The sequence below is a fragment of the Cibotium barometz genome, chromosome 10 (genome assembly GCF_041138505.1).
Source record: "Cibotium barometz isolate CiBa-2024 chromosome 10, ASM4113850v1, whole genome shotgun sequence".
NCBI classification, from domain to species: Eukaryota; Viridiplantae; Streptophyta; class Polypodiopsida; order Cyatheales; family Cibotiaceae; genus Cibotium; species Cibotium barometz.
Window position 1 is genome coordinate 18,207,882 of NC_141055.1, and position 12,139 is coordinate 18,220,020.

Here is a 12,139-nt window from a genome sequence, read left to right on the forward strand (position 1 = left end):
AATATGGTGGTTGGTGTTAAGATTCTAGAAATGGGATTGGTCATGGTGAAGGACATAGATTAAGCATAAGATTAAGGTGGATTAAACCACACTAAGAACTCCATAACTAGAGAGAGAGAGAGAGATTGCACACTCAACACTATTCCCTTGTATTGCATATCACAATGAACCATACAATGATATAGGCTCTCTAGCCTTATCCCACTTTACACATCATCATCTATATGGCAACTCCTTTTCCACTTCTTTTGGTCAACACTCACACACCATACAATATTACATGTGGCATTCCATCTCACCACAATATCTTGCACTTCTAAGGTGCTTTCCCACATACACACATACACACAATATCTTGCACCTCTAGGGTGCTTTCCCACATACACACAACACCGCGATTATATCTCTCAACACCCCCTCTTAATCGAGGTGTTCACAATTCACCCATCATCCATCATCCATACAATGTAGCATTGCACAAACGCAATCGCTATCTCTCAACACTCCCCCTCAATGATACATTGGAGTGTCCATCAACCAAACATGTGTGCCCGTGTCTACCATCTTAGCGAGCATCTTAGACACCTAGTCCATTTTGAGCCGACTCATCACTCACAGCGGAACCACTGAGTCCGATTGAACATGGAAGTTCGGGTGGGATCCAACCCATGCGCATGCACCTCACACGTGCATCGCTCATGCACACATCACAACAACCATTTTGAGCTTCTAGGTGAGCTCGGGCATGACGACCCTCATACCATGGGTGATTACATAAAGAAATCCTCGTTTTGAGCACACAAGCTCGGGTACGGTTACCCATCACAAACATTTGGGTGAAATCATTTACAAATCATTTTGACCGTAGCTAGACAACGGACCCAATTTAAAAAATCATCCACGGCTTTGTTTTATAAGCCGACATTTGCCCAATTTTTTAGGGACATGGAGAGAGTTTTCAAAACACCATCTACAAGTTCATTTTTTAACAAGAGCTTGAACTTGTAATCCTTTAGGGATAGGATATTATCCTTTAAAAAAAATATGTGAATGAGGGTGTGTGAGTCAACCCTTAATTCTAAGGGTTAAAGAGCCTTATCAAGAATCTAATTTTGTGTGGCTGGCGGCATTCTCTCTCCTCGGCTACCTCTGCACAGTAGCTATGGGCGGGTACTGCCTCTCTGTGTACGACTCTTCATTCGCTTGCGTATGTCTACCTATCTTTGTCAGTGGCTATAGCTGGCCACTTTCCTCACAAGCCTGCCAAAACTTCTTCCAAATTCTTCAGCTTCATGCCGCTGCTGTCACTGAGGTCACCACAGCAGCCGCCGCCACCGCCTTGTTTGGGCGCCAGTCAGCTTGCTATAGTCACGCTGCTGTTTTTCTTTTGCAAAATTTTCAGTTCTTTTACGCTGCTTGTGATCCGCCTGTCTCTTCCCCAATGACCGTAACCAGGCTGCGCCTTGGTTATCCGTTTCGTGCACCCAGCGTCCAGCGACTCCAGCCTCACCCTAGTAATATGGCTGCTACCAAGGTGGACCTGGGAAGCATCGCTGGGCGCTTCTCGCTGGACCCCAACTCGGTCCGCTTTTGCTGGCTATTCGCAGTGGAGATTTCCTGCTCTCCATTGAATGCAAGCTTCTTCAGTGTTTTTTAAAAAAAACTGATTCCTTTTTGTTTCACGCCGCTCGCTTGCACCTACTAGCCTTCCTCATGCTTACAAGTTTGTTCTCCTCTTCTTTTTCTTATCTTCAAATGTGATACGCCTATGTGCTGTAGTCTCTCTCAAACTGCTACTTCTATTGCAAGCTTGGGCTGCCTTACAATGGTGGTCTTTGCGCTTCCTCAACGAGCTACTTTGCTGCTTCAGTGCAGCACTGATGACCACAATCTTTCACTTCACTGCAGCTTCTTATTGTTACAAATCTTTGCCTCTGTAGAGTGAACCTCCTTCCAAGGCTCCACCAAAACCATTGACATGGCCATTTTGTAAGCTTTAAACTAAGCTTCACTACTTGCATGCCTTCTTTCTTGACAAGCATGCATCCAAGGGTGTTTCTTTCAAAGTTTCCCACATGAAACATAGGTGCATAACCAAAACATGAATGCTCCAGTAGCATCCACAACCAGCTCATCTTTCATGAGCAAATTCCATGAGCAATGCCCTTCAAGCATGCTCCATTATGAGCTACAAATCAGCCCATCACAGCTTGCCATCAAATTGACAAGCTTGCACCTCTTACACTCTTTGCCCAAATGCAAAGAACCATAGGATCTTCTCATCCCACAAATCAACAACCCTTCTACATTGAGCATCTTTCCATGCTCAAAACCAAAACTTTGAGGCAAAACTTCACAAAACCAACCTTCTTGAGGCATAATCAGCAGCATATCTTCTCTTGGCAGCTTTTCCTTGATGATGATGATGAAGACTCCATAGCCTTCATAATGCTGAAATCTCCATTTTCAGCTTCCTTGATGATGAGCAAACTCTCCATATTGCAAAACTCCATTTGCAACTCTCTTGGGCAGCTTCTATGCAACCTCCTTGTTGCAAATCTCCTCTCAAATCCTCACATATGCAAATCCAAATGATAATATGAGTGTGCATAATTTTTTTTCATAACAAGCTGAAAATAATGCTTAATCAAAGAAACTCACAACCAAACTAATATACATAATAAACACCATGACCAAGAGCCCATTTGGCTCTGATACCATGTTAAGATTCTAGAAATGGGATTGGTCATGGTGAAGGACATAGATTAAGCATAAGATTAAGGTGGATTAAACCACACTAAGAACTCCATAACTAGAGAGAGAGAGAGATTGCACACTCAACACTATTCCCTTGTATTGCATATCACAATGAACCATACAATGATATAGGCTCTCTAGCCTTATCCCACTTTACACATCATCATCTATGTGGCAACTCCTTTTCCACTTCTTTTGGTCAACACTCACACACCATACAATATTACATGTGGCATTCCATCTCACCACAATATCTTGCACTTCTAAGGTGCTTTCCCACATACACACATACACACAATATCTTGCACCTCTAGGGTGCTTTCCCACATACACACAACACCGCGATTATATCTCTCAACAGTTGGGAGCCTTTGAGGTTCCCAAGGAGACGCACGAGGTGCTAGCATGGGTCTTTGAGAGATTTCCTTGGGTTCAATCAGAGAAAGAAATATGGTGGTTGGGAGCCTTTGAGGTTCCCAAGGAGATGCACAAGGTGCTAGCATGGGTTTTTGAGAGATTTCCTTGGGTTAGTAATGTGATTAAGGCACAAATAGAGGGGGAGCACTTGGTTGTTGAGGGTCTAGGAAGTGAAACAAAAAGGCAAGAAGAGATGCAAGGGTGAGGGACATTGGTGCACATTGCGTGGAGTGAAACAAAAAGGCAAGAAGAAATGTACGGGGAGGGACATTGGTGAAGAGGAATATGATGAAATGGGCAATTGCCAGGGTGAATGGGATGGTGGTGTACTTTCATCACTTATGATGGTGCCTCCAACAAGGGATAGCAAGTGGAACCCAATTTTTCCTTTTACTCTCAAGAATGTTCATTGTTGTACTTTGCATGCTTTCATGCGTATCTTTGACCATCTCTTAAAGTGTCACATAGACTATGCATGGTAAAGCTTGACAAGATGAGGCGATTACAAAAGTAGTTGTCATGGTGGTAGCATGGAGATTCGAGTGAACCAAAAAACCTTAGGAGGTTCTCATATGGTTGTGCAGAAGGTTTCAATGAGTGGCATGAAGGCCATAAGGTTTTTCCAGTGGTTGCGCAGAAGGTTTCAACAATGAGTGGCATGAAGGCCATAAGGTTTTTCCAGTGGCCTGAAAACGCAGGCAAGAAGGTTCTAGCAAATGCACACAGGGAAGGTGTGGAAATCATAGCTCCAAAGAGATGGGAGCTATGGAAAGATCTTCGTGCTTACACTACCTCGGACTGCTTGGATGCAAATATTGTTGTCTTGCATAAGTAGGTGTGGGCATATTTCAAAAAGGTTATGCGGTTGATGAATCTAAGTAGCACAACTGAGGAACAACGCAAACAATTTCAAGCGGAGTTGCAAAAGCTTCATTAAAGCGGTGATCAGCACATGGGATGAATTGAATATCGTGCATTACATGGTATTCCATAGATCTCTAAGCTTTGCACTAAAGATATATTCTATTAATGCATTTTACACAAATGTGGTTTTTTTCTTTGACTACAGCACATATCGTACACTCATGGCGCATGGTTCATGAACACATATGGCTCCCTTGACATGTAGAGCACCCAAGGAATGGAGAAGAGTCATTATCATGTAAGAGGAGTGTACTTCAAGAACACACGAAATGGAGGCGTAAAACTCGCACAAACTATCCCAAGGAAATGTTTGATTGGTTCTTTCGATACACATTTAGTAGAAACATTTTTTTTTTGTTGGCCATATATGGAGTCAAATGTCATTTTTTTTGTTGGCCATATATGGAGTCAAATGTAATTTTCCATAATTTTTGTTTTTAGTTTTTTCAACTGTCATTTAATGTCAAAATTGTGGATTATCAAATGAGGGAGATTAAGTATTGTAGAATTGAGTTTTTTTGACAAAAAAAAAGTGGACCAAAAGGGTGCGAAAATGCCATGTGTGCGAGGTGCCTGAACTGGGCATTTTGGCACCCTAGTGGCCCGTGTGAAACGGTTTTTGAGCTCTATATAAGTAGATTTTCCTCTTTTGGCCATTTCAAACAATCGAGAGCATACATTCTCTTTGGGCCATTCATACATTCGAGGCCATCGTGTGCATTAAGCAGACTGTGAATAGGGTCACAGAGAAGAGGAGATGAGAAGGAGGGAAGCATCTACCATGGACATTGCAAAGGAGGCGTTAAATACTTGGAGACTGATTTGGAGAGGATTGAGTCAGAGGATGACATGTCGTTGGGGGAGCCCACATGGGCTGGCAGGTTATTTTTGCACCTCTCTAGCCTCTCTGATTTTGATGTTTTATAAAATTCGAACGCTAGGAGAAGCTCAGAGAGAACAAAAAAAGATGAATCATATACAAACTCCACAAATGACGAATTACAATTTGAAAGAGCCCATTTATTTAGATTGCAATATAGTTCGACAATGATTCATAGAGATTGCAACAAAACATTTTAAAAGAGATCGTTTACATAAGACTTTACATATGAGATGGTGGGATTCTTCCTAAGAATGGGACATCGATGCTTTTTAGCTATGGGTAGATCCCTTATTAAGACTGGTTTTGCTATGTCCTTCAGCGAGTTCTGGCTTGCGGATTGTGCAATTGCTATTTGGGCCAACACCTTGCCTCTATAGTTGGTACCAAATGTAGTCATTACAAGAGACTTCTTAACTAATATCACATTTCTATTTCTAGAATGGGGGTAGAGTCATCTTCGTCTTCCACCACCCTGCCGTCGCTCTAGTATTGGCCTTGAAGTGGTGAGAGTTCTCGGCCAATCTTAGTGCACCCTTGGGGAGTCTTTTTGGATGAGCAGTGATTCACTGGGATCGATAAATCTCATTGGCATCCATGTATCTCTTATTGGTTTAACTCTACTATAAATTGACTCTCATTGGTCTCCGTGATGTATGCCATAGGTTTGAGCACTTCAAGATATCATGCTTGCCCCATATGTGAGCCGTCGCTCAAGGAACCAGATCATCTCAAGAATGTGGTTTATGAAAACCATCACCACTTTCTCCCTTCTTCCCATGCGGGTCTCATTCCTTCTTGGAAAGGTGTTCCACCGCACTCCATGACCATGGCTGATGGGCAAATATATCGGAATGGAGTTGATAACAAGGCACCGCCTGGGATGAGTAGGTACTCCATCTTCTTTCATCTCCCCTACTAGCCACAACTAAAGATCCATGGCCTCTTGGATCCAATGCACATCTTTAAGAATGTTGCCTCTCCAACATTTGGTATCACTTGATTGGTGCGAGATACACTTAGGGTGCGAGAAGACATGAGATCGCTTGATCGAGTCCTTGACACATGGCTAGTGGTAAGGGAAAATGGGAAGGTGGTCTTACCAAAGGCACCTTGGATCCTTACCAAGGGAGAGGAGAAGAGTGTGAAAGATCAAATCGCCTCTTTGCACACACCCATGGACTTCAGACTTCATGCGTTTGTTTTTGAAGGGTGCCTTCTCAAAGACAAAGAAGTGGGGATATCCCCAATTGTACGAGCTAAAGACCCATGACTGGCACAAACTCTTAGATGTATGTTGGTGTCTTTTTCCATTACATCTATGGTTTCATTCATTTTGCTATGGTTTTATGGTTTCCCTTGTTGTATTGCCTTTTGATATCCTTATGGTTTCCCTCCTTGTATGTGCCTTTTGATGTAGTTAATCCTTTATGGTTTCCCTCCTTGTATGTGCCTTTTGATGTAGTTAATCCTTTATGGTTTCCCTTGTTGTATGTGCTTTTTGATGTAGTATATCCTTCCTGTATCATATTAGTGGATGTGGAGATAGCAAAGTGTATGAGGCCATCTAAAAGGTGAATCCTTGGCCTAATCAATCATATTGGCTTCCCTAAGCTCATATACTCTATGTAAGTATGTATACCCTATTAACCTATGTGAGGATGCATGTGTTGATTGTCTTGTACATTCATAAGTTTAAAGGATGTTGATCTTTCTTGTCTTGATGGAACATGCTTCATGGCTGTGGAGAAATGTGTGTGCCATCAAGGAGGCCTTTTCACAGTCTATTCTCACTAGACAATTGTATCTTGTAGTCCACTTGGTGGATAAAGTGCCATTGTGGGTGTTGTTCATACAAGATGGATGTTTTTTCTTACACTTTTCTTAAAGACCGTAGAGACAGCTTCATCGTTATTGAAAGACTTAAAGCCGCCTAGTTTTGGTGGAGAGGAGAAGGAGAGAAACAAGGACTCGGTCAACATGTTTCTAGCAAAGTGGTCAGACTTTCACGCACTGCGACAGCAGCCTGGCCGGGTGCAGCCCGTAGAGGCTAGCCTCTCATTAACCGGCAAAGCGTACAAGTGGTGGATGAGTTTGACAACTCGTTCTGCCACTTGGACAAAATTCGAAACAATGTTTCGAAAAGAGTTTTGGCTTGTTAATGAGGCGGCGGAGAGAAGCTGGGAGTTATGGGACAAGTGCTTGATGGAGAACAAATCCCTAACTCAGTACATCTCAGACTATAGGGAGATAGTACTCAAGCTAAAGGGAATCGATGCATTCTAGACATTGCGAGGCTTTAAAAGAGGCCTCAAAGATGATTACCTTGAGTACATAGAGCCCTTACAGCCTAAAGACTTAGCAAAGGCAATTAAGTATACGCAGATATTTGATGACATCAAGCACCATAGTGCACGTGGTGGTTCGAGCAGGGCGGAGGGTAGTGAGAAGAGGAGGTCAGGCCTTAAAAGAAAAGGGTTCCGCAGTGTGATAAGCACGGGGATAGGATGGACCAGGGAGGATAGGGTGGTCATTGGTCTAAAAAACCACGACCATCCAGGAAGAAAAGAGATAGCGAAGTCCAAAAAAAAGAGGAGTATATTAAAGCGCGAAAGGAAAATCGATGTTTTAATTGCAACGATGTAGGGCACACGAAGGCTGAGTGTCCAAAGCTTAAAGCCAGCACGAGCGGCAACGAGCCCAAAAGAGGTGGTAAATCCTCTAGGCAGTTGCATACAGTGCAGAGACTCCCTCTCAGTTCCGCAGAGTTCAGAGAGGCACCTGACAGTGTGTCATTGTGATGAGCATCATGCTTGTTCGGTGACACCAGCAATGTGGCAGCCTACTGTAGGTCCGCATGACATGGTGCACATGTATGGCACCATAGGTGGCCGTAGAGTCACAGTTTTTATTGATGCCAGGATCAAAACCTATAAGCAAACCTGCTTATAGATTAAGCCACTCCGAGGCACAAGAGGTGGAAAAACAATTGACGGAGTATTTAAACAAAGGCTTTATTCGGCCTAGTTCAAGTCCGTGGGCATCGCCTATTCTTCTGGTAAAGAAGAAAGACGGATCTATGCGGATGTGCATAGACTATAGGGCTCTTAATCAAATAACCATTAAGAACAAGTATCCGATGCCACGCATGGATGAGTTGTTTGATCAACTCTATGGATCGAGATACTTTACAAAAGTAAACCTGAGATTAGGGTATCATCAGGTTAGAATTAAAGTAGAAGACGTTGCGAAGACAGCATTTAGGACCCGTTTTGGGCATTTTGAGTTTTTGGTTATGCCATTTGGGCTAACCAATGCTCCACCGACGTTTATGACGCTAATGGAGAGCATTTTACATCCATATCTGGGAAAATTCGTAGTAGTTTTCTTAGATGATATTCTTGTGTACAGTAAGACACATAATGTTTTCTAAGATGATATTCTTGTGTACAGTAAGACACAGAAAGAACACATAGAGCATTTGCGTCTAGTGTTCGAGTTGTTGCGAGAGCACAAACTATTTGCAAAGAAGAGCAAATGTGAATTTTTTGAAACAAAAATTCACTACCTTGGCCATATTATATCCGCCGATGGTACGCGGATGGAGCCAGAAAAAGTAGAGGCTATTCTTAAATGGCCAGCAATCTTGAGGAACTGCAGATTTTTCTTGGCATATCGGGGTTCTACCGACAGTATGTGAAGGACTACGTGAAGATCGCAGTCCCGTTGACTGACCAGTTTACGGTCAAAAACTAAAAACATTAGTTGGGGGGAATCCCAACAGAAGAGCTTTGATAAGCTCAAGGTAACCGTAGTAGCAGCTGCACCTGTTTTGACTATTGTCGATCCAAATGAGCCGTTTGTCGATCCAAATGAGGCCATTGGGGCTGTACTTATGCAAAGGGGATGCCCAATTGCATTTGAGAGTAAAAAGTTAGATTGTGTGCAGCGTAACTACTCGGCTTACGAGCGAGAGTTATTAGGGATAGTTCATGCAGTGAAAAAGTGGAGACACTATTTATATGGTGCTCCTTTTGAGGTCCGGACGGACCATGAAAATCTGAAATGGCTTTCAAGTCAAAGTGAACTGAAAGGTAGAAAAGCTCGATGGTGGGTGGAGATTCTACAGGAGTTTGACCTTCAGATACGTTACCAGAAAGGTAAGTATAACGTGGTGGCAGATGCACTTAGTCGCATGCCACAGATTAATGAACTTAGTTTCACAGTCTTCAAGAATGATTTCTTGGAGTCACTACGTGGTTTATGTGAGTAGGATCCATCTTTTACAGAGGTCTGGCGCGTTGTACGCATACGCACTTCTTCGCAGACGCGACCACCTCCCTCGTTGGCACCACAGATTGCTAGTCCGGAGAGACTGGCCGAAGGTGCAAGAGGAAGGGAAGCGAGAGTTAGTCCGGAGAGATTAGCTGTCTTCTAGGTATAGTTTGGAGCCGGAGAGCTCTGACGTAGGCCCTTCATCACCTTTGACTGCCCCACGGCTTCAAAGGGGAGTGATAAACTTTATCGGGGGGAGAAATATGCTAATTACTCCATTGACGACAGGTACTTACTCTACAAGGGTAGAGTATGTGTACCAACTATTGGTGACTTTCGGGCCCAAATTCTTAAAGAAAGTCATGATAGTCCAAGTGCGGGTCATCGCGGGATTCAGAAGACCTATCCACTAGTAAAAAGACACTTTTATTGGCCTAGTTTGTTTAAGGATGTCCAGACTTATGTGCTGAAATGCAAAAAGTGCCAGGTCAATAAACACAAACATCTTAAGGTTGGAGGACTACTCCATTCGGTGGAGATTCCTCAGGGGAAATGGGAAAGCATTTCCATGGATTTCATTACCGGTTTACCCAAGACGAGTCGAGGGAATGACTCGGTGTGGGTGGTAGTGGATAGGTTAACTAAAATGGCAAAGTTTATTGGCATGAAGAAAACTGTTAAAACGCCAGAGTTGGTAAACTCTTTATTGAACATCTCTATAAGCTATATGGCCTGCCCGCCGCAGATATAGTGTCGGATAGAGATAGAAAGTTCAACAGTCATTTTTGGAGGGAAGTCTTCAAACAGTTGGATACTACTCTAAGTATGAGTACGGCAAATCATCTGAAGTCTGGTCAAACTGAAAGAGTTAACCAAATTCTAGAGGATACGTTGTGTTCTTATGTTAGTAAGAAGCAATCTAATTGGGAAGAATACTTGCCCTTATTGGAGTTTGCCTATAACAGCTCCAAACACTCAGAGACTGGATTTACACCATTCATGTTAATGTATGGATTCCAGCCAAGATCTCCAATGGCTGTAGGCCTAGAAAAGGAGAAGATTCAATTTGTCAAGGATTTCCTTGAAGATATGAATGATATGCTCAGAGCCGCACGTGAGAGCATTCGTAGCGCTCAGGATCGCGCTAAAACTTATGCGGATAAAGGACGTAGAAAGGTGACCTTTGCAGAAGGTGACTTTGTATTCCTCAAGGTTCCTGCGAGGTCAGAAACCATGAAAACGGTAAAGTGTGATAAACTTTCTCCGAGATATTGTGGTCCTTTTAAAATCCTTAAGAAGATTGGGGACGTAGCATAAACTTGAGTCACCAAAGAGTTCTCAAGTCCATCCTGTCTTCCATGTCAGTAAACTGAAGAAATCAGTTCACGGGTTAGAGAACGCAGTTTCTCCAGAGATTTTGGTGGACTTGATAGAGCCACCAAAGATACCACATGAACCTGAAAAGATTCTAGAGTATTGTGAAAGATAAACCCGACATAAAGTGTACCAGGAAGTACTTGTTAAATGGACAGACAGGGATGAGGAGGCAACTACTTGTTGGGAATGTCGTAGTGCAATTTCCAAGAGGTTTCCCCAATTTGTTTTCGAGGACAAAAACTCTTCTTAAGGGGGGAGTAATGTCATGTAGGCTGTAACGCCTGTGATGATGACCGACGGGCAGACTGGGGATGGCTAGACGGGGCTTTAGTGTCAACGCCTCGGCCAGAGCACCGAGGACGTGGCCATCCGGGGTTCAGTGGGAGAGGACGCCCATGTGGAGTCATGGGCGGCCAGGCTAGTGCGGACGGGAGACCACACACTATATAGCTTGGGGGATGAGGGGAAATCCTCATTCTTCCTTTGTGGCTGGGTGGTGACCGTCCCCTCCTGTGGTAGCACCCGTAGTGGTGCTACGATGATCTAACACATCGTCTCCTCCTCAAGTTGCTCTCATGGGTAATATTTCCCCTATCCCTCTCCCTCTACTTCTCTCCTTCTCCTTCCTTCTCCTCAAGAATGTGCTCTCATCCTTCTCCTCCTTAAAGGTTCTCTCAACAGGTAAGGTTTCCTCTCTCCCTCTCTCTCTCCTTCTCTGCTTCACACACACACACACACACACACACACACACACACATTCACACATGCACATGCCTACACAGCAACACACACCCACCATGTATCGATAGAAATAAGAATAGGGCTTACATCCATAGCCCTGCCTTTGTGCTTTTAAGGTCGTGTCTTGTCCTCGTCTTATGTTCCTATTTATGCGGTTTGGGTACCACTAACTTTGTATTTATGCCTTGTCTTATTCTTTTTTCTTTTTTGTGTAGCAAGAATTATTAGATCATCTTAGACACACACATCATGGGCGTCCCTTCTCCCATGCGAGCACTCCAAAAAGGTATGCTTCCACCACTACCCTATCTCTTATTTTTCTTCACTCATAGATTGTGGTTAAGAAGAATGAACATGTTTTTTTGTAATAAAGTTGTTGAGCATAAGAGGAGGTTAGGAATAAGATCTTATGCATTATTCATGATAGCTTATGCAAAATCTTTCATGTATAAGACATTATGCATAAGCTTCTATGTGTAATGCATGATAGTTTATATTTAAGTGTGCATGCATGCAATATGCCTAATTGTGTATACACAGTCTCTCATGCATAATGCATATTATGTATAAGAGAAAATGCATAAGCTCTGAAGTGTAGATCTTGTATAAAGTATAAAAGTGTATACATATTCTTATGTATATAATGTATAAGAGAACATGCACAAAAGACTCTATGCATAATCCATAAGAGGCCTATGCATAATATATCTTATTATACATAAGCATTTATGTATATTGCATAAGATTCTTTGCATAATATATAATAAG